Here is a 22,652-nt window from a genome sequence, read left to right as displayed (position 1 = left end):
TCTTGTCAGTCATCTTAGATTTCACTGAATCACTGAATATCGCTCATTTAAAATTACATACAAAACATATGTGTGTATATACACATTTTACACATCACATTTTACACACAATGTGTTCAGCTATCAAGGTATGGAGATTGTAGAACTGTCATGGAGACTGCTGGAGCTGGCAAAGGCTTGGACCAGCACTGGTGTTGATGACCTAGGATACTATCAAAAGTAGGTGTAGCTGGGCACTGAAAGGTTGTATTGTCACTGGTATATTTTCCTCATAGTTTTATCTGCCAAGAGTAAATTGATGCGAGTTTAAATTGTAAAGGCTCTTGAATGAATTCCTTGATGTTTAATTTTTTTTAAAAATCACAATACTCCTATTTTTTCCTTTTGCTTTTTTAGTTGTGAAAATGCATTGTGCTTTCATTATTGTTAATAACCTGCAGTTCAGACTTCACTAATAATTGGGAGGGAATCAGGGTAGTATTATATATGGTAACATTCTGTGAACCAACTGTCATACCAAATGTCATCTTTCAGCAGACTGTCTTGCCCCTAAAATTTTGGTGTTTAAGAAATCTACTATAATGAATCAATAGAAATATATTCACTAAGTAATAGCATTGATATTTCCTAGGAAATTGTTTACTTGTTAGTTCACTGGGATTTATATTCCTCATTTCAGCCGTTAGAAAATACCAATCCAGCTGCTTTTTAGCGAAACTACTGATTCCATCCCTCCCTGTATTGACTGGAGAAAGATACAGGCGCTGTCAAACCGATTCAGGACATCCTGAGCTAGGAAAATCCTTTCTGACACCCGTGAGGTGTTTATCCCATCTCTTCCTCCCTTCTCACCCTGAACAACTGGCTTAGCATTGCTGCCTTCCTACTGATTCTGACTGAATTGAATCCCTATGTTCCCTTTCTTGCTGAATTAAGCCAAAAGAAGCTTTAGCACAGCATCAGTGGTTTCAGCAGAGCTCTGAATGTCAGCAGCTGTCCCCTTTGCTAAAGGCCTTACAAGCAGGCAGATGTCTAGGAAGAATAGATCTGGTTTAGTGGTTCTCTGGCCAGGCTGTAAAAATCAGCTTGAAATTATGTGGACAGGTGCTGGGATTTAAGATTCAAACTGCATCTGTTCAGATTATGTGACTAATCACAAAGTAGTTGCATTTTCAACCATTTTTAAATGTCTAAAGTAGGGAAGGAGGAAAGAAATAGAGCACAAATCTCTCTATATCATTCTCATTTCTGCTATTCTTGTTTTATGATCCCACTTAAAAGTATGTAATACCTTTACCAGCTTTTGAATTTTAAGGTAGAATAACATCAAGGCTGTTAAAGGTTCCTTACAACTGGATGATACATGTTCAGCTCTAGCTGAGTCCTCTGACAAATCTTGATTCTTAACAATTTGGGTTGGGAAAGAACCCCTTGACTCCCTTGCATGCTGTATCAAATTCATAACTTTAAGCTGTCTTGGTTATCCATGAGAACTTGCTTTTTCCTGCTGCCAGCATAGGAAGCCATGCTACAAAAACATTGAACAATTCCTGCTAGTTCCCTGCTTTGGCATTACTACACAAAATAAAATGTGCTTATGGATGAATAGGAAATTACTGAGCAATGGATTTCTCCAAGATCCATGCTGTATGACCCACCTTTTTCATAAAACCTGGCATTGTGATATGTACTGCAGCACGATACATGTGCCCCATTCTCGATGAATGTCAGGGTGTTACTGTACCTTAGGAGCAGTACTGGCTAAAAAATGGTGATGTTTTGGAGCACAAAGAGTTTTGACACATTCTGGTAATGGTGAGATGAGCAACCTCTTAAATACACCAACAAAATTAGTTACTAGGTAGATCTACTTATAAGGTACTCGATGCCGTAATTCAATTTCAGGCAGAAAAGCAGCCCCTTGGAAGAATCTTGATTTGCTCTTGAGATATTGAACAGTTTTAATAAGCCTTGACATTCAGTACCACGTTCATAATCCCTGTAATTATTCCTTCCTACTCCAATAAGAGTAGGCAGTGTACAGCACAAGTGCTGAGGGATAGTTCTGTTTCATGCTTGAAAGGAGGAATGTGTCATACAAAGCACACTTTGTACTGAGCTGTGGGAAAAGAGGTGAATGGGAGGCGAAACCAGAAGCTTTAAGAGCAGTTCAAAATGTCGCTTCCTCTCTGCCTGTCTCTGGGGGCACTTCTGAGTGAATGAAGAAACTGCACAAAATGAGACACACACAAAGCTGGGAGCTTACCGGAGCAGGGAGAGCTTTTGGAAGAAATCTCTTCTCCCCTGGCTCCCACCTGACTGCAAGGGCAGGTATCTTCCCATCAGGCAGAGCTTGTGCTAGGCATTCTGCATTCTGCCCCTTCCCTGCCTCTGCTTCCTTCTTGGAGAGGAAGCGAAGTGCCAGAACTACCACAGTAACAAATACAGGGAATTTAGTCCTGAAAACAACCTACCACGGGACTAGGAGAACATTTGTGGGCAGCACTGGTGGCTGCACTCTTCTACATAGGTGTAAGTGCTGATGATTTTCTTGTTGTGCTTTGCTGTCAAGAAATGCATAACTGGTACCTTTTGGAAAGCAAAAAATGAAATGCTCAAAGAAAAAGGACACAGTCTGTGGTGTTTGCCACCTTAAGAAGGAGAGGAATCTTGTATGGAAAGTTGGCACTGAACATAAAATTAATTTAAGGAATATACTTGAGCACCCATAAAGAACTGAATGAAGAGGGAGCAGAAGAGAAGGTCCAGTCTAGTGGGGTCAGAAAGTCTTTGTGGTGAACTATTGCTAGAAGAAAAAGCGGAATTCAACTTCTGTAAAGGAAATTAAAATGTAAGTACAGATTCCTTCACTATAAAAAGAGAACAAGGGAAAAAACACGAAGGGGGAGGAGCAGGAAGCAAATGTAAGAAAGTATTTTCCAGAAGATTGACATTGCCACCCCATGGCCTGTCAGTACAAGGACAGAGTGATGCACATCCAAAGGCCAAAGGTGTTCCTGCGGTCAGTGTCACTCACCGCTGCCTCTCGGAAATGCCAGTGGGAGGTTATCAGGCTCTCAGTTATCACAGCACATAACATTTCCTTGAGGTTTAAGCACATGTAATAGAAATCTCTATGTGGTTTGTGGGACTGTGCTACACTAAGTACTTGCATTAACCTTTTTCTGTGTGGCTTTCATTGTCTGAATGGATGACATGAAGCTCAGCAGGGTTACAGTCCTGAAGGCACTTTGTGGGCCCTTTTGTCAGAAGCTTGATCTGACTTGACCACTTTTGCTTTAGTTTTTCAGTATCTGCTCAGTAGGCAAATCATTAGCGAGTATAAACTCCTCTCTAGCCTTGCCAGTCGCCTCCTCTAACCTCTACGCTATTCTGGCAGCCAAATCAAAATGCAAGTCAAATAAAACACCCTATTAGGGAATGTGAGCAGACCACCATATGGAAAACAGAAGAAAGTAAAAAAGGAGGTTCAAGGTGCCTTGGCATATATATACAGTGCAAAGGAAAGGAAACAGCATGAGAGAAAATACTGACTTGTTCAACAGCAAATGTGAGACACCTGGATCATTTTTCACACAGGTACACATCTTCGTAGGTGTGCACATGACTGTCATCAACTGAACTCATCCCAACCATATTTCTTGGGAAAAATTTCTGCAGAGAAAGTTATCTACAAGTTGACTGAATTATCTGAAAAACTACATGGAATTCTATGAGAACATGTGATAGAAGAGAAATACTGGTTAGCTAATTAATAAAACAGGTAAAACCTAACTTTTTATAAGCTACTGCATTGTATAGATGAAATGAGAGTTTTGCTGTCATAGTTGATCTGTGCTAATTACAGCAATTATAATACTTGCAGAGAAGGAAATTTGTGAAAAGTATATTAAATGTTCAGCACTCAGCTGCTTGTCAGCTGAAAGGAAGGCAAGTTAATTGGATGCAACAGTCAATCCTCTTTCTGTTGTTAATCAGTGGTTAATTATAATGTGCAGCTACATGGCCATATGTCACTTGCTGTGGCACAAGAGTAACGTGTCACATTATTGATCACTGCACTGGAGGAGCTGAGAGCTGCTATACCCCTGTGCTAAATGCCTTACAGAGAGGTGAGTGCTTTTAGTGTTGCATAAAGTTAATCTTCATTCAAAGTGTAGGAATTAAAATTAGGCCATATATCCTACCAGAATCTAACATACATTCAGTACATTGTATTAGTCTGATTTTTGAATGGCAAATAGTTGTAAAAAAGTCATTTTTTATTGAGGTTGGAAAGAACCTTTCAGATCATCGAATCCAACCACTAACCTAACATTGCCAAGCCCACCACCAGACCGCGTTCCCAGGTGCCACAGCTACGTGTCTTTTAAGTACTTCCAGGGATAGTGACTCCAGCACTTCCCTGGACAGCCTGTTCCAATGCTTGACCACCCTTTCAGGGAAGAAATTTTTTCTAATATCTGATCTAAACCTCCCCTGACAAAACTTGAGGCCATTTTCTCTCGTCTTGTCACTTGCCACCTGAGAGAAGAGACTGGCCTCCACCTTTGCTCTGGAGAGCAATGAAGTCCCCTCTGAGCTCCATTTTCTCCAGGCTAAACACCCCAATGTTGCTCAGCTGCCCCCTCTAAGATTTGTGTTTTAGACCTCTCACCAGCTTCATTACCCTTCTTTGGACTGAAAACCAAAATAAAATAGATGAAGTGGCAGAAAGATCTAGGAGCAGGCACAGAATTACTGAGAAGAGAGCTATTGCCAAGTGCAATGTTTCTGTAGACTTCTTGAAACTAGCACAGCTGTCCCAAACTGATTTATTGTTCCTGGGTATCTGGAAATCGACTACTTTTAATCTATAACAGCTTTGTCCACTAAAAAATGCAGAGTTGTCTGAAGGACTGCTTTTCTTAAAGGTTTGTTGTCCATTTGATAGTTTACTTGTGCCTGCTCTAAAATACCGCTTAGAAACCAAGCATGGTTTTCAAATTAGCGGCCCATAGAAATCGATCCTCTGTCTCTCCTGTCCTGATGGATTTTCAGGCTCCAGGGCTGGCCTGTGTAGGTGCAGATACCACAAATGAGCATGGGAATGAAGACAAAGCCTTAAACCTCAGAGGCCGAGTGTTGGGTACAGCAGAGTCCAAAACTGTAACCTGCAGTTCCTGGAACTGGAGATAACGGCATAGTTATCACAATTAAAAAAAGATAGTAAGGAATATGCACTAGAATATACTGCCAGATATTACTCTAACTTTCCCCTGAGTAGGCACTTTTAATCTGTGAGGATTAAAATCCAACAATGTGTATGAGGTAAGAAGAGCAGTACAGCATGGGAGAGAAGGTGGCTTAATGAAGCTGGTCAGGCTAACAGTGAAAGGGAGGCACTTTCCAACACAGATCCATTATGTCTTCCATTCTGCTTCAGGTAGCTCAGTGCTGGACATGGGATGCAAAAATGTCATGTTTTCTGATGGCAGGAAAACCATTATTAGTCCAGTTCATTAGACCGTGCAGACTGTAGCCAGTGTGTTTAATCATTTTTCTCCTGTAATAACTAAATAATAAAGTGAGAAGCATGTTGAAAAGGGGAGTTGAGTCTTTATAACATTTAATTGTTTGAAGGTGAGAAAGTATCCACCTACCCTTACTTATAGGAGAAAGGATGCTACTTAAACATTTATTTATCCACCTGTGTCTGGAAAACAGGGAGTTGGGTATCTACCTGAATATCTGCCCTTACTTACACTGAGGACTCCAAAGCATGGATAAAAAATTAAAGGAAGATTAAAGGGTAATTATTGCTTTGCCCATTTAGACTAGAGCCTTTGATGTCACATCCTCCTCATGACAGCTGCAGCCAGAAAGGCTTGCTCTGAAAGGAGAGCACAGCATTGTTCTGATTTCAATAGATAGATACAGTGTTGCTTTCTTCTATCACTATTCACAGCACTCCATGGGAGGCTCCAGCATCCTTCCAAAATATCTCCACTTGCCTGGAATGAAGGTGAATGTTCTGTGTTCTATCAGCAAACATCTTGACTTCTGAATTCAGTAAGAGTGGCAGTGTTGATGCCAGTGAGGGCAGAATGTCCTCCTTCATCTTAGACTGTGTTTTTATTGCACCCACTTTAAACTTCCTTTTTTAGGTCCACAGTTTCCTAAAAGAACATCACTTGCATGCAGATTATTATTTGAAAGTCAATGTCTTCCAAATTTGTTTTTTTCAGGCTAACATTGAGCTACCTCATGGAACCAGAGCTTTCGACATACAAGCTCTGAGCTTCTGTAGTGGCTTGCTGTTTGGTCCTATATATTTAGTGCTGTGGCTCTGGTTTTGGAGCATCTCTGGAGGTCACCTTTCAGTCATATGGTGTCTGCTCAAAAGGTGCATCAGTCATGTGTGCCTCTATGGTGTAAGAGCCCTCTCTAATTTGACAGAACTTTGGGTTGCTCCCCCTCACCTTGGGCCTCTTAGCAACACACGAGCAGAAAAGTAGAAAATTCTGGGTCTCTCTGCTCCAAACGGCCAAGGTGAATGGCATTTCTGAGAGGCACTTTTACTTCTCAAAGTGCAGAAATCTCTCCAAGAGCTGGGATTTACTCAAACACCAGACTGTCTGGGGCAGCATGCCCAGAAATGTTGGCATTTGAGTTGAAAATATAAGTGTTTATACATCCCACTTCCTGCATTTGTCTGTGTAGTTATGGTATGGATCTGCTTTTTCAGGCAGAAACAGAAATACCATTGCACCTTTTCCCTTTTACTCAGATGGTGTTTTGTAATGTACGAAATAAGGGGTCCCTCTGCATAAGGAACCATAAACTACCATTTATGATGCCTGTGAAGGTGGGAAATGGAATATCTCCGTAGAAGAGTCAAAAAAGACATGGCAGCACTGATACCACTGGCAGCCTACACAGACATCACAGTGTTACAGCTTGAGGTAAATGGAATTTGTCCTCTTTGCATGATGCACTGCATCTTTTCAGATAAGAGGGTCTTCTAACAGTGTTTATCAGACTTTTCACCTTTCCTCTGTGTTAACAGAAACTCAGCTGCCCTGAGGTGAGTGAGAACAAACCAGAGTTTCTGACAGTAGTGCAAACCTGCCTCTGGAGGAAGGGAACCTTTCCACCTAATTAAAGGTATTCTATAGTTTAGGTGTCAAGGCATTTATTCCATAATGTCAGTTTCTTCTCACTGGGTTGGTCAGGGCAGACAGTGTTGCTTACTGAACAGCATTGTGTTTTTTCTAACGGTTTGTATTTCACCTGCCAGACCCTAATCATGACCTTGCAATCAGAGAAACACTTGCCATCTATACAGGGCTGGGAGGGAGCATGATGTTTTCTTACACAGAAATGCCAGAATTTTAAAATGATCTGTTCCTAAATGGGACTCCTACAAGGAAAGCATGTCAGAAACCCTAGGATGTGTCTTTTTCATTGTTTGTCTAGGTGTTGTATATAAAATATATAGAAGGAAATTATCTCAGGTTGGATGGGACTTTGAGGAGCCTGGTCTAGTGGAAGGTGTCCCTGCCTATGGCAGAGGGGTTGGAACTAGGAAATCTATAAAGTTCCTTTCAACCCAAACCGTCCTATGATTCTATGATCCTATTCCATCTCCTGTCCACTCCTGACAGCTTCCAAAGACTGTGCATGCACCTGCATTCTGCCCTCATGGTCAAAGATCTGCCCATGACTGTTTTTGTATCACTGTCACACAAACTTCACAAGACAGTTGTTAGAGGTGCCAGTCTTTCAGTCAGCTCCCTTCAGATTCCTCTCTTGCAATTAGTCAACAAAAGCAGTATTTAACATGTACCTATATCAGCAGATGATAGAGCACCCTTTCCCTCCATAGCCAGAATAACACACCAAACCTTTTCCTCGGCTTGTGCCTTATCTGGGAGATTTGATAGTCTGAGCTTCACTTGCAAGTGATGCCTGGGCCAGCCTCTTTGCATCATACTTCTATGCAGGCAGGTTCATGGGGCCTTTTATTTAGCGTTTTCCAATGAGCTTCCTTATTTTTTAATGAAAATGTTTATGTGATGGCTTCAAAACAGCTGTTACACAGCTGAATGAGAGCTCAGTACATTTTGGCAGTGGCTCATGCACCTCTTTTTTCGAGCTGCTGGTTATTGCCTTGCTGCCTGCTATGGAGCTGCAGCAGAACTGAGCCTGAGCACTTGTGGTGTGGCTGAATTACTGTCAGTACCCAGTGCCCGGCTGCTTTCACAGCTTAATGAAACTACAGCACTGTAATTTTGAAGCTCTGTAATTTGGTAATGCCTGCATTAAGACTCTTTATCCTTGAAGATGATCTAGAAAGTGGATCATTCATTTGTGCTGGGTTCCTGTGACCTGTCTTGCCGGGCAAGTCAGAAGTTGATGTTGTTGGCTATGAGCATGGAAGTCCTGAGCACCTCCAGTGGAGCAGCTTTTGTTGTCACCACAGGCTAGGCTGGACATCTTCCAGTCAGGTCATTTCCTTCCTCCAGCAGGTCTTGGTAGTCAACATGACTGAGAGTATCCCTCAGGTCACCTACCCTGGTCCAGCTGTGTGAGGGAGCAAATTGGGTTTAAACCTATTTTTGCACATCACATTTTTACGCCCCAAATACATAACTTACTGCCTGGCAGATAAAAATCTTAGCAAACCAGGCTTTCCCCCTCTCCAGTGCTCATTTTTGATTTGAGTGCCAAATATATATGAAGACAGAAGCTTGGCAAGCCTTCTAGCATCGATTGTAAGAGAAAAAAATACAGAGCGAATTTCTGTTCTTGAGCTCTATAAATCTAGAGGCACTCCAGAGAAGACAATGATGAGATTGTGCTGGATTTAAGACACTTTACTTAGATATAAAATTCAGTTTCTGATGTCAAAAATGATAAAACATTTGAATGTTTGGACACACACTTAGTGTCTCAAAGATTTCACTTATCAGGCCTTTGGTTAGCATTGCCAGGCGCTGATCTCTAAGTACCATCAATTCCTTACAGCACCTGCCCTCTTTCCCTTCAGCTGCTGGGAGGGAGCAGCTCTGTTATTCAGGGCTGAGCATGTCACCAGTCCTTGCTAAATTAGCAAGTGTAACATTCTCAAGACATTTAGAAAGACTGGCTCAAGGTTACAGCAGAGGGCAACTGGTTGGGGAGCTACCAGTAGGCATTCTGCAAAAGTCTGATCTAAATTTGAAAGAATAAATATATAATTGTGTCAGAACAAACGTGATACATTGTCTAAGATTAAATACAGCCAGCTCCCAGGTAACATCTGATTAGAAAAGGCTTTTGCAGTACTTAAGACAAGGACTTTGAGCCTCACTGACATCTGTCTGACAAGGTAAATGGACATACATATTGTAGCTTATTTTAGTGTTACTATGGTGAGGGAGAAGGACAAAGATATTTATTTCTCCATAAGGTTTTTACTGGGAAGTGCAAAGGGCCATACAGTCTGCTGCCCTAATCTCATCATTTATAGAAGTTGATATGTGAACCCTATCAAAGCTTGTGAAAGAAAACACATCCAAATCTCCCTTTCTGCATGCTACAGCCCAGCTCATTGTAACTGAGCCCTTCTAGCAGTCTCCTTCTCTGGCACTACAGATCCAGAAGAGTGTGGGGTGTTGGAAGGCATTATTCAAGTGTCCCACCAACTCTGAGTCATACTGTGACTCTGGCTAAGTCCATATTGTCCTTGTATCAGGCTGACACATTATTTCCTCATTTTTATTGTTCCAGGACTTACAGCAGACTTTTTCAGCCTTCCTCCTTCACTTTCTTTCCAATCCTTTGTTTTCATGTGGCTTTCCATGGAGTAATTTCTTTCTTATCAATAATTAATCAACTATGATTCGATAATTGCTTTAGTGCATGGGTTTCCTCAAAGATGTTTAAATTCCATGTCAAGAAATGCTGTACAAACTCCCTCTGTGTTGGGCAAACCAGCCATTTGGAAAAGCTATAGGAGGAAATGATCATCTATATACTCGTAGATAAATTGCCACAGAGTTTGTTACTATGCCACATCTAGGAAGGAATGCAAGAGTTAGAGCAAGTCATGAGCATCTCTGTCCCTCTGTCTGTGGGGGAGTCAAAATATGGTCCTCAACAAGAATGACTGTTCATTTGTGTAACAGTGGGAAATGGATGTAACAGGAATCAGGGTGAGAAAGCTCAGTGTGAGATCTTATGAAAGGGGAGAAGGTATTTATTTACAGAACGTTTAAGCAACTTGATTTCATGCACTCACACTCATTTTGCTGTAGAGTTAATTCCCTGACACTCGTATACTCTTGATCACCAAATCATAGAGTCCTAGTGGCCTGGCCAGGATCCCTTGAGCTTGACAGAAAGGAACAGGGATGCTGCTGTCCTCACTACAAGCCCTTGACTAGGGACAACAAAATGGTTTCTGGACCAATCTGCCATTTCCCTTAGGAGGCATCAGCTGGTATGTGGTCACCTTTTACCACAGAATCCTGTTTACTTTGTTCTCCATATACGATTGGAGAATGCTGCCCATTGCCTGTTTTTCCCTGTTTTCAACACATGTGTTTTCCAGACAGGATAACAGGAAAGGCAAGGCATGTCTGACACTGCAGCCTTGGTACCATCCTCCTGGGATGAGGATCCTGGGTCTGTTGCTGACAGGTCATCTGTGTTGTGGCTGTTTTCAAAGTGCAGATCTTTGGCCTTGACATAGGCAGAGCAATTACTAATTTTTTCACTGGGAATGGTTTTCTGTGTTAACAAATGTCCGTCCTGTTAACCCTCTGTTCTGCTGTTCCTGCTGGTGCTTTCACACATTTTCATTCATTCTTAATTCACATCATCCTTCGCTTTGCTGTTACAAATCTCTACAACTGTTGTAGACATTCCTCATGCCCTTTTATTAGAATTCATAATCTCTCTAAAATACCTAATTTAATTCCCCTCCCCTGTCTTTGACAGCACACAGATAAATGCTCTGCTGAAATGTAAATGGAGCTTGTAAATGTAATATATCATACTTGGTGAAAGAAACTCTAAAATTTGGGGACATACACACTATATGTGCTGAAGCACAGGCTTCTTGAAATGCTGAAATATGTGTGAAATAATGAAAACACTGAGGTGGCCAATATAAACAGCTTTAAAAATAACAAAATTATGCTTGCCAAAATAGTAATGGAAAACTGATAGTCTGTATTTCCCATGACATGCTGGAAGATTTGAACACACTGCTCCCACTGATGTCATGAAGTTACTGCTCTAAATTTACTGTTAGTAGGAGAAAACCAAGCTGTTCCTGGTTTAATATCTTTTTGCTTGTTCCCAGCAATAGAAGGGTTATTGCTGACAGGAGGCAAAATGCTGACTCTACTTAAAACCTTGAAGCTGAGGTTTGCTAGTCCTGACCAGTGCTGCGTAGGAAGTTGAGTTAGCAGCCAGTGTTTGGTGTGCATGAGACCTTTTGAAATGTAGGATAGCACGGTGAAGTCACTAATTAGTCTTTTGCAGGTGGTTATTAAAAGCCAGTGCTAATCAACTGCAAACTGACCAGTAGGAGCTTGCATGCTCCTGGCTTTTAGCATTTTTTTAGCTACTCACTATTATTTGAAAGTAGAATCTTAAAACCCATTCTGTTAGTAACCTTGTTCTTCTTTCTTAACTTAATTAATTTGTGACACTGAGGCTAAAATGTGTTTCTGATGTCAGTGACTTGCAACACGGATGCAGGTAAATGGGATAGCCTGAAAACTCCAGCTGCATTAAGGGGAGAACAAAATTGCAAATGTATGATACCGTACCTTAGAGAGAACAGAACTTTACTGATCTAGCAGTTTACTCTATGAGTTCTAATGCAGAGGAATGTTTTCTAGGGACAGGTATTTGGTCACCCGAGAGCACTGGAAGTTGCAATGCTGGATTTATTAGAGTTGGAGATAAACCAAATTTTGCACAAGCTAGAACTTGCAGGTTTTTTCCTAACGCTGTGATCTAATAAAAAAATGGAAGTTAAATGTGGTTAAGATGCTACAGAAGAATGCAGTAAGAGATGCCACACACTGTCCTATGTACAATCTTAATGCAGAATCCTTGTTCTTGATTTAGCATGCAAACATACAGCCATGGTCTGTGTCAGTTTTTGTAACCACACACTTTCTGTCTTTTTCAGAGCTTGGACTGGACTCTGGTACAGCACTCACCACAATTGTACATTGTACAGAATTACATAAAAACAATTTTTTAAAAAAATTTGTTGGGGAAATCAGAATCAGAAAATTCAGGACTATCTGTTCCTGCCTCTACTATAGAACTCCTATGTATCAACCTAATTACTCCAATCAAAGTGCTCCTAATTTTCTAATGTCAAATATTTGATAGGTCATTCTAGGGAGCTGAAACACTGAGGACTTCCATGTGGCAGCTGAAGTTTGACTATATGTGTCTATACATACATCCTCAGAAATGGTGCTGGTATTGATATCCAAGCTGGCTCATTTTCAATTAATTCTGATAAACCTGCAGTGTTATGTACATTTATATACAAATAATGTGTAAGTGTCTATACACATGTACATAGAATCATAGAATTGCCCGGGTAGAAAGGAACTTTAAAAGACCATCTTGTTCCAACCCCCTGCCATGGACAGGGACACTTTTCACTAGACCAGGTTACTCAGAGTCCCATCCAACCTGGCCTTGAACACTTCCAGGGATGGGGCATCCACAACTTCTCTGGGCAAACTACTCCAGTGCCTCACCACCCTCACAGCAAAGAATTTTTTCCTAATATCTGATGTATGCTGTCAGTTTGAATCCATTCCCTCTTGTTCTGTCACTATATACTCTTGTATTAAGTCCCTCTCCATCTTTCCTGTAGGCTCCCTTTAGGTGCTGAAAGGCCACCATTAGGTCACCCTGAAGCCTTCTCTTCTCCAGGCTGAACAATCCCAATTCTCTCAATCTTTCCTTGTAGGAGATGTGTTATATCCCTCTAAATTATCTTGGTGGACTCCTCTGGACTTGCTCCAACAGGTTCATGTCCTTCCTGCACTGATGACCCCAGAGCTGGATGCTGTACACATATGTGTGTGAGCTGCAGGATTTTCAGAATGAAAACAAGCTAGTTTGGGTACCAATAGCATTCCTGTGGTAAGCACCATCTTCCCTGTCAGTTATAAACCAATTCTTTCATGACAGGGACATTAGAACTTGCCAGGTAGCTGGTGAGAAATGTTTGTGCCTTAGTGTTTTCTTCAGCCTTCAGAAGTGCTGGTTACTCTGCAAGTGCTGAAGGCTTTCTCTGTCAACTGAGTATGCCCTACTGAGAAGGAAGAATACAACCTTATCAGAAAATTGATTAAATGTGTTTGCCTAGGACTCCTATGTTACAGTAAGATGCCCATGAAATGACCATGGAAAAACAGTTTTATTCAGTGCACTTAAAGTGAAACAAACAGTAGTTTAGAAAAGGCACTGTAGCCATTGGTCCATTACACAGCAAACATGGCAAGTACTGAATTTAGTATAAAAGCATCCACCAACCAGAGAAGCAGAAAGAAGAAAAATATGAACAGCCCTCCCCACCAGCCCCCAGTGTGAACAAGGTTAAGAAGCATTTGTGCAAATGGATATATTTCTGGCTTGGAGCCAACTGAGGAAAGAAAGCAATTGCTATAGATAGAATCCCAGAAAGTGTAACAGAAGTTGCAGCAGGCTGTTGGAGGCTGAAGTATGTCAAGAATGAGATTAGCAATTAGTAATTCCAGAGACCTTTAAGTGCAGTCTGCTCACAGGTAGCAGACTTCACAGAATTCTAAACATGGAAGCAATTGCTGGTGTTCTTCTACTACTTGTAAGTAAGTAAGTATAAACATTTTTGATTTATTAAGAGAAGGATACTTCAACTCACATTTAAGGGTCCTGGCCACTTGAGAGCAGCAGGCTTTAAATTCCACAGATGTAGAAGTATCTTTTCCCTGTCATTAGAACTCTTGCCTCTGAAGGAACATTACCAAAGGAACTGATCTTGATCAGATACAAATTTTATACGTGGCATATTCCAATTTTTTTAATCCAGAACTAAGTTCACTTTTCCAATAAAATACTATTGTATTTATTTATTTTTTTTTGCACAGGCACACAACAACATCATGTTCTCTATTCAGACAGTACATACATCTATCCCTTTGTTTCCATGTAAAGAAATATAGGAACAGGCTTCTGACCAATCTGCCTATAGCACCAGCTGCTGCTCTAATACAGTTATTTTGCATTATCTGTAACTCCCTCTGTAACTCAGCTGGGCCTGCTCAGCACAACAAACACAACTGTACATAACGATGTGTTTCTGAGGTAGTAATATCTTAACTGCTCTTAAATCACTAATTTTTTGAACATTTCACACATCTATTACAAATAAAAGGAGAAGTTGGGTACAAACAAAATATACACCATCTAGGATTAGTTAAAGAGAAGATCATTACGGAGGTAGAGGTGTAAATCTGTGACGCTTACAGGAGGCCAAACCTATCATACCCCCAAACCTCATATTTATTTGCCCCTAATAATGGTTAACAGTTTTCAGCAATGTATAATTAGGGATAAATAAAATAAGTTTGACACTGGAAACCACATTTCTCAAAGCAGCAGTTTCAGTTAATTGAATCGTTATCTTTCTTGCTTCGTCTTGAGCTAAGGCATCCAGTGGCTTACTATAAAATGAGCCTGTATATGAACGCCTTCAATTAGTGGAGAGGAGAGTTAATGTTCTGCAAAAAAGCAAATAACCCTTTTCCCTTTTGAGATAATTGCATATTCAGGCCTCTGTGAATTATGAAAAGTGATGACTCTTTGGAAGTGACAACTTTTTGTGAGGTGTACAATTACAGGAGGTATAAAGAGAAATCACCAAGAAGCTTAAAGTGGCCTTTTGTATAATATATTCTTACAAACCTTCACACTGCACTTAAAAATGTGTGAAGACAACACATTACACATAACAAGAGTCAGACACAGGCTATCACAAAGGTTTTGGAAAGACTACAACCTAACTTAATGACTAACAAGTATGCCTAAAACTGCAGAGTACTTGTTTTAATAATCAAAAACTACTTTAAAGCAGATCTTAAGGCATTTCATCTGACTGTCACCCATCTTCTTGGGAAGAATATTCTTCTAAAGATCTACAACCTGACTGTCAGGTTGCCAGCTATTTCATCAGTGTAAGCTCCTCAATTTGGGCCGCTAGCAATCATTTCCATAATGTTTGCAAGAGTTCAAATAGTTTATGTGTGCAAAGCACTGGATTAGATCTCAGAAATCTGGATTTTGTTCTTGTTTCTGTAAATCACCCAGATGGGTAGTCTGCAAGGTTACCACTTTATTCCTCAGTTTCTTCATCTGTAAAGTGGGGATAATTATATCCCCTAGCTTTTAAAAAACATTTCAAGATATACATGGTTAATGATTAAGCAGTGTGGATAATCCCTGATGAGTAACACACAGCTGCTGATACACACTTATTCACTTTTGTATTAACATCTTTATTTCAATTTTCGCAAAACACTCATTTTGTCAAACAGTAACTGCAAAGAAGCTTTTATCCAGCACAAGTGTAATTAGAATAGTAAAGAAGTGATGAGACTTTGAGCTCAAGGGACTAGCCGGTATTTTAAGTTCAAGTAACTGCAGTAGCAAAAAGGGTTTCCAATTCAAGTCTGCCCTCTGCTGGCTTTAGCAGAACACTCCTAATAAATTTTGGATCAATAGTGTCTTTCTGTAATGAAGTGAAGGAACTAAATTAATAGAGGCTGAAACATTTATTAATTGACACCCTTATTCAGCATTTATAAAAATTTTGTAATAGTAGTTGAATGATTTGTAATTTTTTTTTTAAGTCCCATCTAGGCTCCCTGTAAGATTCATGTTCTTCATGATTTCAGAAGTCCATCACCATATCATCCATGTTAGAGTTGCTGGAACTAAAATACAACATGGGAAGTAACATTCTCCATGTGGCTTTAAAGAAATTTAATAAAAAAACTACAGAAAAAAATATTTTTCTTGATACAATTAATGAGTCTAATAGATAGTGCTGTATGTATTAGTCAAGTACTAATGCCCTAAAAGAGACCAGGTTCAGTCCAGTCTAGTACTCCGTCACTAAAAGCAACCTGTCCCCTTAAAATATGAGAGGAAAAAAGCAGACCATTTACAACTGTGTTTATTTTAGAAAGAATCTTCCATCACAAATACCACACACAAATAACTCATCTCTTAACTCAGGACGACTCATTTTCCTTTCTATTTTTAAAATAGGAAGGTAATTGGGGTGTGGGGAGCTATCTTATTCATACTTACTCACACAGATTCATCTAGAGTGATTTCAACTCCAAGGTGACACTGGTGTCTGAAATACAAAATCTCTATCATTATGTGCTGGATGATGTGATTGAGCTGAAAAGACCCTGGTTTATATACCTTGTCATCTTCATGCTTTGTTACACATAACAGCATTTAATCTCTTGTGACTGCTACCTAAATCTAAAATAAAGGAGTACAATATTGCTTCCTCAGATGTGTACTTAATATACACTTGAAAAAAAGGGAAAAATAAAAGTATTACAGAATGGCATTTTATTTGGACCCTTTAAATGCTTGGAAATCAGGGTTAGATTCACAGCCTGTGCCAAATTTGCCTAACAGACTTTATAAAGCAGAACATAAGGAACTTTCACAAGTTCCTTGAATGTCCTCAGCATCTGCTAAAATTCTTGCTTAAATGGTTCTCATTCAAAAACCAAACCTTTAGGAGTCCATCAACATTTTACAAGAAGCAGTGAAAGGCACACAACTAATCTGCCACTATAGGCTTGAAGTCGGGTTTTTTGTTTGCTTGTTGATTTTTCTTTTTTTTTTTTCCTTTGCTCTAGGCAGGAAGCTATGGAAAAAACTACTGAAATCTCATTAATCACTCTAGTACCTACTGCTACAAATCACCCTCCTAAACTGGACTCCAAAAAACCCAGCATCTAAAATGACTAAAATGCAGTTGTTCTGCACTTCTAAGAGATTAAGGTTTGAGATTTTTAATAATCCTAACTGAAAAGCAGCAGCATTGATTGAAACACTGATAGGTATTTTCCTGAAAGGTCATTTGTTTTCTGTGCAATAGTGGGAAGAGTCTTAGATGAACTTAGAGGCATGTGAATCAGGCTGTCAATACATAGAGAAGACACACTTGGGTATCTACTTGACAATGTTCTGAAGTTAGTAAAATCTAAAAACATTTGTCTGGGCTAAATATGGCATATGAATACACTAAAATAGACAAAGTATGGACAGAAATTATGCATGAAAGGCAAAAGGGAAGCATTTTAAGAGACTAAATTTTATTTTAATAGAAGAGTAAAAACTTCATTAACCATAAGCTGCACTTCATTTAATCTTGATAGCACCAGATGAGACTTGGAAAGGAAGAAAAGAGCTTTCCTTCATCTCCTTCTGGTATCTAGCAAAGGCCTTAATTACTCCTCATTATAATACTAAATTACTGATTCTAATCTTCCATGTGCTGAAGATCTCAAAGAATTTTCAGTGAAATCTGAACTACTGAAATGCAAAAACTAAAGACAGACATAAATGTTGATACTTTTGTCCACACTGGCTGAATTTCCAAATTCTGAAAGGCAGCTCTTGCTGCAGTGTCAGCTTCAGCAGGAGGCTCAGGCAGCACAGCCTGAAGGGGCTTGGCCGGAGGAGGTGTGAACTGCTCTTCACCTTGTTGGTCATGGCTAGGCCGTGCTGAATTAGGAATGTGACAAAAGTTTTGTCCTTAAGTTTCTGAAGTCAATTCACCCAAAGTGAACAATGAAGATAAATTCATACCTATGTTCAGTTTAACTAAATAATTAGTTCTACGTTTAGATATACTATGAATTATTTAGTTTGTACATATACATGACACATTTCCTTTGTTGACTGGGCAATCTTACTCAAGATCTGAAAATACACCTATTTTTACCTTTCCTTTAATGCTCTGGACTCTGTAGTTTGTATTACAAATTGTTAAGAACTATTATAATTACAACACTAAAACCTAGACTATGCTATGCTATGCTTCAAATTCTATTGAAATTAAAGCTATACTAAATTAAAATTTATTTTACACTTTGAAAAAAATCTTAAGTTTCAACAAACACCCTTCTTGTTTTGGAAGATACAACGAAAAAGAATACTTAAGGATATACAAAATAACTGAAACTACATATAATTTATTTAACTGGGACTTAAGACAAAACCCAGAACAAACTGGCAAAAAACCCAAATAGACCTGTTTCACATCCACCTGGCATATTTCAACTCAGAGGTTCTTCTTTTTGCTTTACTACATGTTTTCTCTTAGCTTATAACCAGAGTTAATTAGTAGCTTGTTGTATACATTTATCTTGTAAAATCTGAGAGTGCATCCAAAAGCTCAATTGTAAATCAGTAAAGCAAGTACTGTGCATCAATCAGTTCTATTTTCAAATATTTCATTGTCAGAAAAAATTGTTTCAGCAGCATGTTTATTTTTTGTAGTTGGATGCTAAGGAAGACTATTACAACACTCATTGAAGAGAGAAAGCGGAATATGATAGTTACAATTATTATTTTTCAAATGCTGCAATTCTGTGTTCTGTATCAGAGAGAAATATTTCATTTTCACATGCAATGCTGTCAACTGATTGCAAAGACTCACATTATCAGTTTCACGGTTATTTCACCACAATATAATTTACTAAGGTCAGAATTGGTATAAAGGAAAGTATACAGGCAAAGACTTTTGAAATTCAGAACACATTGTTTTCCTCATCTTGTTTAAATCAAAGTAAAAATTTGCCTAAAATAAGCATCTTTTAAGTCCTTTAAAATCTTTATAGATGTGTGCTGTTAAAACAACATATTCTTCAGCAACAAAAATCTATTTGAGATCTGTTGACAAAGAAAAGGTTTACATTAAAATATATTTAGAGGAATATTCTCTGAGAGTTACCAAAACTTTTGCTGCTCAGCTGCTAAAAAAAGAGCTTAATTTAAAAACAACAAATGAGTAAATATGGGTACTAGTTTCGGCCTCAGAAAATCCTTTTATCCATCAGATTTTTGCGTATCACTGAAAGTTTGTAAGGAATCAGATTATTGTTTTCATCCTTGGCCAAGTACTGCAATCATAAAAACATGCATTGAAGAACTGTTGTGTCTGTAGAAAAATGATCTAAGGTAAAAAGTAGCAGTATCACTAAATGTAACACTTAATTTTCATTATTAAGTAAAGATGGGGAGAATGGGAAAGTCACGCTTCAAACAACACTACAGTTGTGAAGCAGGTAATATTCAATTTTTAAGCATATCAACAGTTCTTCTCAGAGGTCTCTAAAAGCATTTAATGAGGTTCTTTCAATGCTGTCTCACCTCAGACTGCTGTTCCTCCTTCCCTGGCCTCAGAAGCTGTAATGAAAAATAATGAGATTATAACTCCATGTTACCATTTAGTTTTGGTTTATTTTTAAATAAATTGTACAGTTACTGTATTGAATATACAAAATTACTACACTTTGCTTTTTGTTCCTGCCACTCTGATAATTCCACTAATTTTCTAGACAGGCATCTGTTGTGGTTTAACCCCAGCCAGCTGCCAAACCCCACACAGCTGCCCGCTCACTATGCCTCACAAACACTGGGATCAGGGAGAGAATCAGAAAGGTAAAAGCCAGAAAACTCGTGGGTTGAGATAAAGACAATTTAATGGGGAAAGTAAAAGCTGTGCATGCAAGCAAAGCCAAACAAGGAATTAATTCACTGCTGCCCACGGGTAGGCAGGCGTTCAGCCATTTCCAGAGCAGGGTCCCATCACATCTAACAGTTACTTGGGAAGACAAACACCATCACTCCATACATCCCTCCCTTCCTGCTTCTTCCCCCCACTTTATATACTGAGCATGATGCCACATGGTCTGGAATATCCCTTTGGTCAGTTGGGGTCACCTGTCCTGGCTGTGTCTCCTCCCAGCCTCTCATGCACCCCCAGTCCCCTCACCAGCGTTACAGTAAGAAAAGCAGAAAAGGCCTGGGCTCTGTGCAAGCTCTGCTCAGCAATAACAAAAACATCTCTGTGTCCTCAACCCTGTGTTCAGCACAAATCCAAAACACAGCCCCATACCAGCCACTGGGAAGAAAATGACCCCAGCTGAAACCAGCACAGCATCTGGCAATATCACTTTTCTTGGAAATATCCCGTATCAGACAGTGACCAGAATACATCCAACAAGTATCATACAGAAATTCATATGAAGAAGATTCTAATTTGGACAGATTTTTTTTATATGTACTACAATACAACATGCATTCCAAGCATGCTTTGAAACTATGCTAAATGCAAGAACTCAAATATACTCACCCCCAAGGAATCTAGGTCTCAGTAACATTCAGGTGATATTTTCTAATTCTGGTTATTTTGCACATGACCTAATTGAATAGCCTAAGTCTTTTCTATTTTGAAAAGTTTCCATTTCTAGTAGTAGTTTCCATTTATCTTTGTCTCTGTCTCTTCTTGTCTTTGTGAAATGAAAAGGAGCATTTCCCAAATCAGTGGTAGTGCAGAGGAGCAGGGATTTATTAGACTAAATGAATAGGAACACTAAAGTGGAATGGAAGGATCATCATTATTAGGCGACAATAAAAATTGGAAGTTTAGTCGTAACAATGAAGTGAAATAGAATGCCTAGTCATAATACACTACCATTTTTACTGACATTGTAAAGATACAGCCTGCAGTGGAAATCTGCTGAAGAGCTCTTCCTTATGTTCTTGTGCTATTTATACTGATTTATGGTATAATCCTAAAGTATGAAACTTTAATAAAGCTTTAGAGCTATGGAATTCTTTAACCTGAAAGGTACCCTTTGCACTCAAAAAGACAAAGCCATCCGACCAAGTGACATTATTTCCCTGAACCTGACACTTCAGTGATTCAGTCACGTCTATAAGAATCTCAGTTCTCTCATTTACCCATAAAAATGGAAATATTTGGCCATTGTACAATGATTATTAGTGATATTTATTTGCTGTGAAAACACTTGTAGAATTACTGCTAATCGAGTTAATAGAACAGTAGGGATGCATGTCCTTGTTGTCCCGGTTAAAACCTCTGCAATTTTGTTTCTGATTTTATTGTTATTGCTGATCACATGAAGCTACAAGGCAAAAGAAATTCAAAGAGATTTGGTTTTCTGCAACAAGACTTTCAGCATCTACGGTATCACTAAATTTCTTTTGTCACTCCAGCAACTGCGGCTCTTGTTCTTATTTAATGGATACACCATTCCAAGTGGTTTTGTCTTCATTATCAGCAAGAAGAAAAAAATCAAAATCAAAATTCTTCATGGAAGTGTCACCACAATAAATTGCAAACATGAATACTCATAGCACACCCATAAAATCCCACTTCTGTTTTCTCCAGGCAGTCTCTACTCCATCTTACGGTACCCATTTATTTGGGTATTAGGTTTTCTCCCTTCACGACAGCTCATTGTTTCATGCCCCATCACAGGCATCTTTGCTTTCAGGGGCTAGTTGTCAATATTTAAATTATGTGAATAGTGCTGTCCCATGAACTTCCAGGAAGGATGACTGCTGCTCTCCTTCCCCCTTTGTCTGAATCGGTAGATCACCAAAGGACTGCTGAGCTCTTAGACCCTCTAACATCCTAGGTGACACAGGAGCCAAATAAAGGCATGGAAAACTTCTGGAGTCAGTACAACCACTTACTGTTTTATGTTTTATTGTGGAGGTTTTTTGGGTTTTTTGGTTGGTTGGTTGGGGTCTTCTGGTGCAAATATGATATGTTGGAGAGTATGAGACTATGGATGTGTGTTACGATGAAGTAAGTGCTCTTTTCCAGTCACTTTTCTTAGTTTACAGACATCCTTTCACAGCTTCAGTATGTAAGATAATGTAAATCTAGACCAGTAACTATAGAGAATCAACACTGGTTTATTTGCACACCAAAAACACACCTTTGGGCTCTTCTAGCACTGATTTTGTTTATGAGAAAACAGGCAAAGAAATATTAACTTTCTTGCTATTAATTTCCTGGCTTCTGTAGTTAAATCAATGAAATAACCTACAAGCTTTTAGTCAAACATTCAAATTGGCAGACGTGAGAAAAAAAGGCTAATGTTCTGCACTCTGAAAATTATTCCTTGACTTAATGTGTGAAGAAGAGAAAGATCTGGTACATTTGGCACACTTTGGTGAGTATCCCTTCTCAAGAACACCCACAATAATTATATGCACTGTGTCACACGTGACACTGCTAAACCAATTTTCAAAGGAGACAGAGCTGTTCAATCCTTCGGATCAGGCAATTTGTACATTTGACCTTCTGAATCCCACTACAACTACAGGAAGGAAAATACCTTTTGAATTTAATTCCACTACAGTGGGTCATATTTTATTGCAATATTTTTGAGAGATTATTAACAAGCTGTGCGCCGTAATGAACAGTTGGCTTTGTATGTTTAGGAAGAACGAGCTGTAACAGAAACCACAGTGTGGAAACAGATCCTACTTGGCCTCATTTACAAAAA

At 39.2% G+C, this 22,652-nt stretch overlaps 1 non-coding gene across 1 annotated transcript; it reads right to left on the bottom strand.

Moving 5' to 3' along the window:
• Nucleotides 1-19,134: 19,134 nt before the first annotated feature.
• LOC138106942 (small nucleolar RNA SNORD93) lies at nt 19,135-19,222 on the bottom strand. Its single transcript, XR_011149206.1, has one exon. It is a non-coding gene; the product is annotated as a small nucleolar RNA SNORD93 (small nucleolar RNA).
• Between the last annotated feature and the right edge of the window lie 3,430 nt (nt 19,223-22,652).

This window comes from Aphelocoma coerulescens, chromosome 2 (genome assembly GCF_041296385.1).
Source record: "Aphelocoma coerulescens isolate FSJ_1873_10779 chromosome 2, UR_Acoe_1.0, whole genome shotgun sequence".
Classification (NCBI taxonomy): Eukaryota; Metazoa; Chordata; class Aves; order Passeriformes; family Corvidae; genus Aphelocoma; species Aphelocoma coerulescens.
This window is presented reverse-complemented; position numbering and strand designations above follow the sequence as displayed.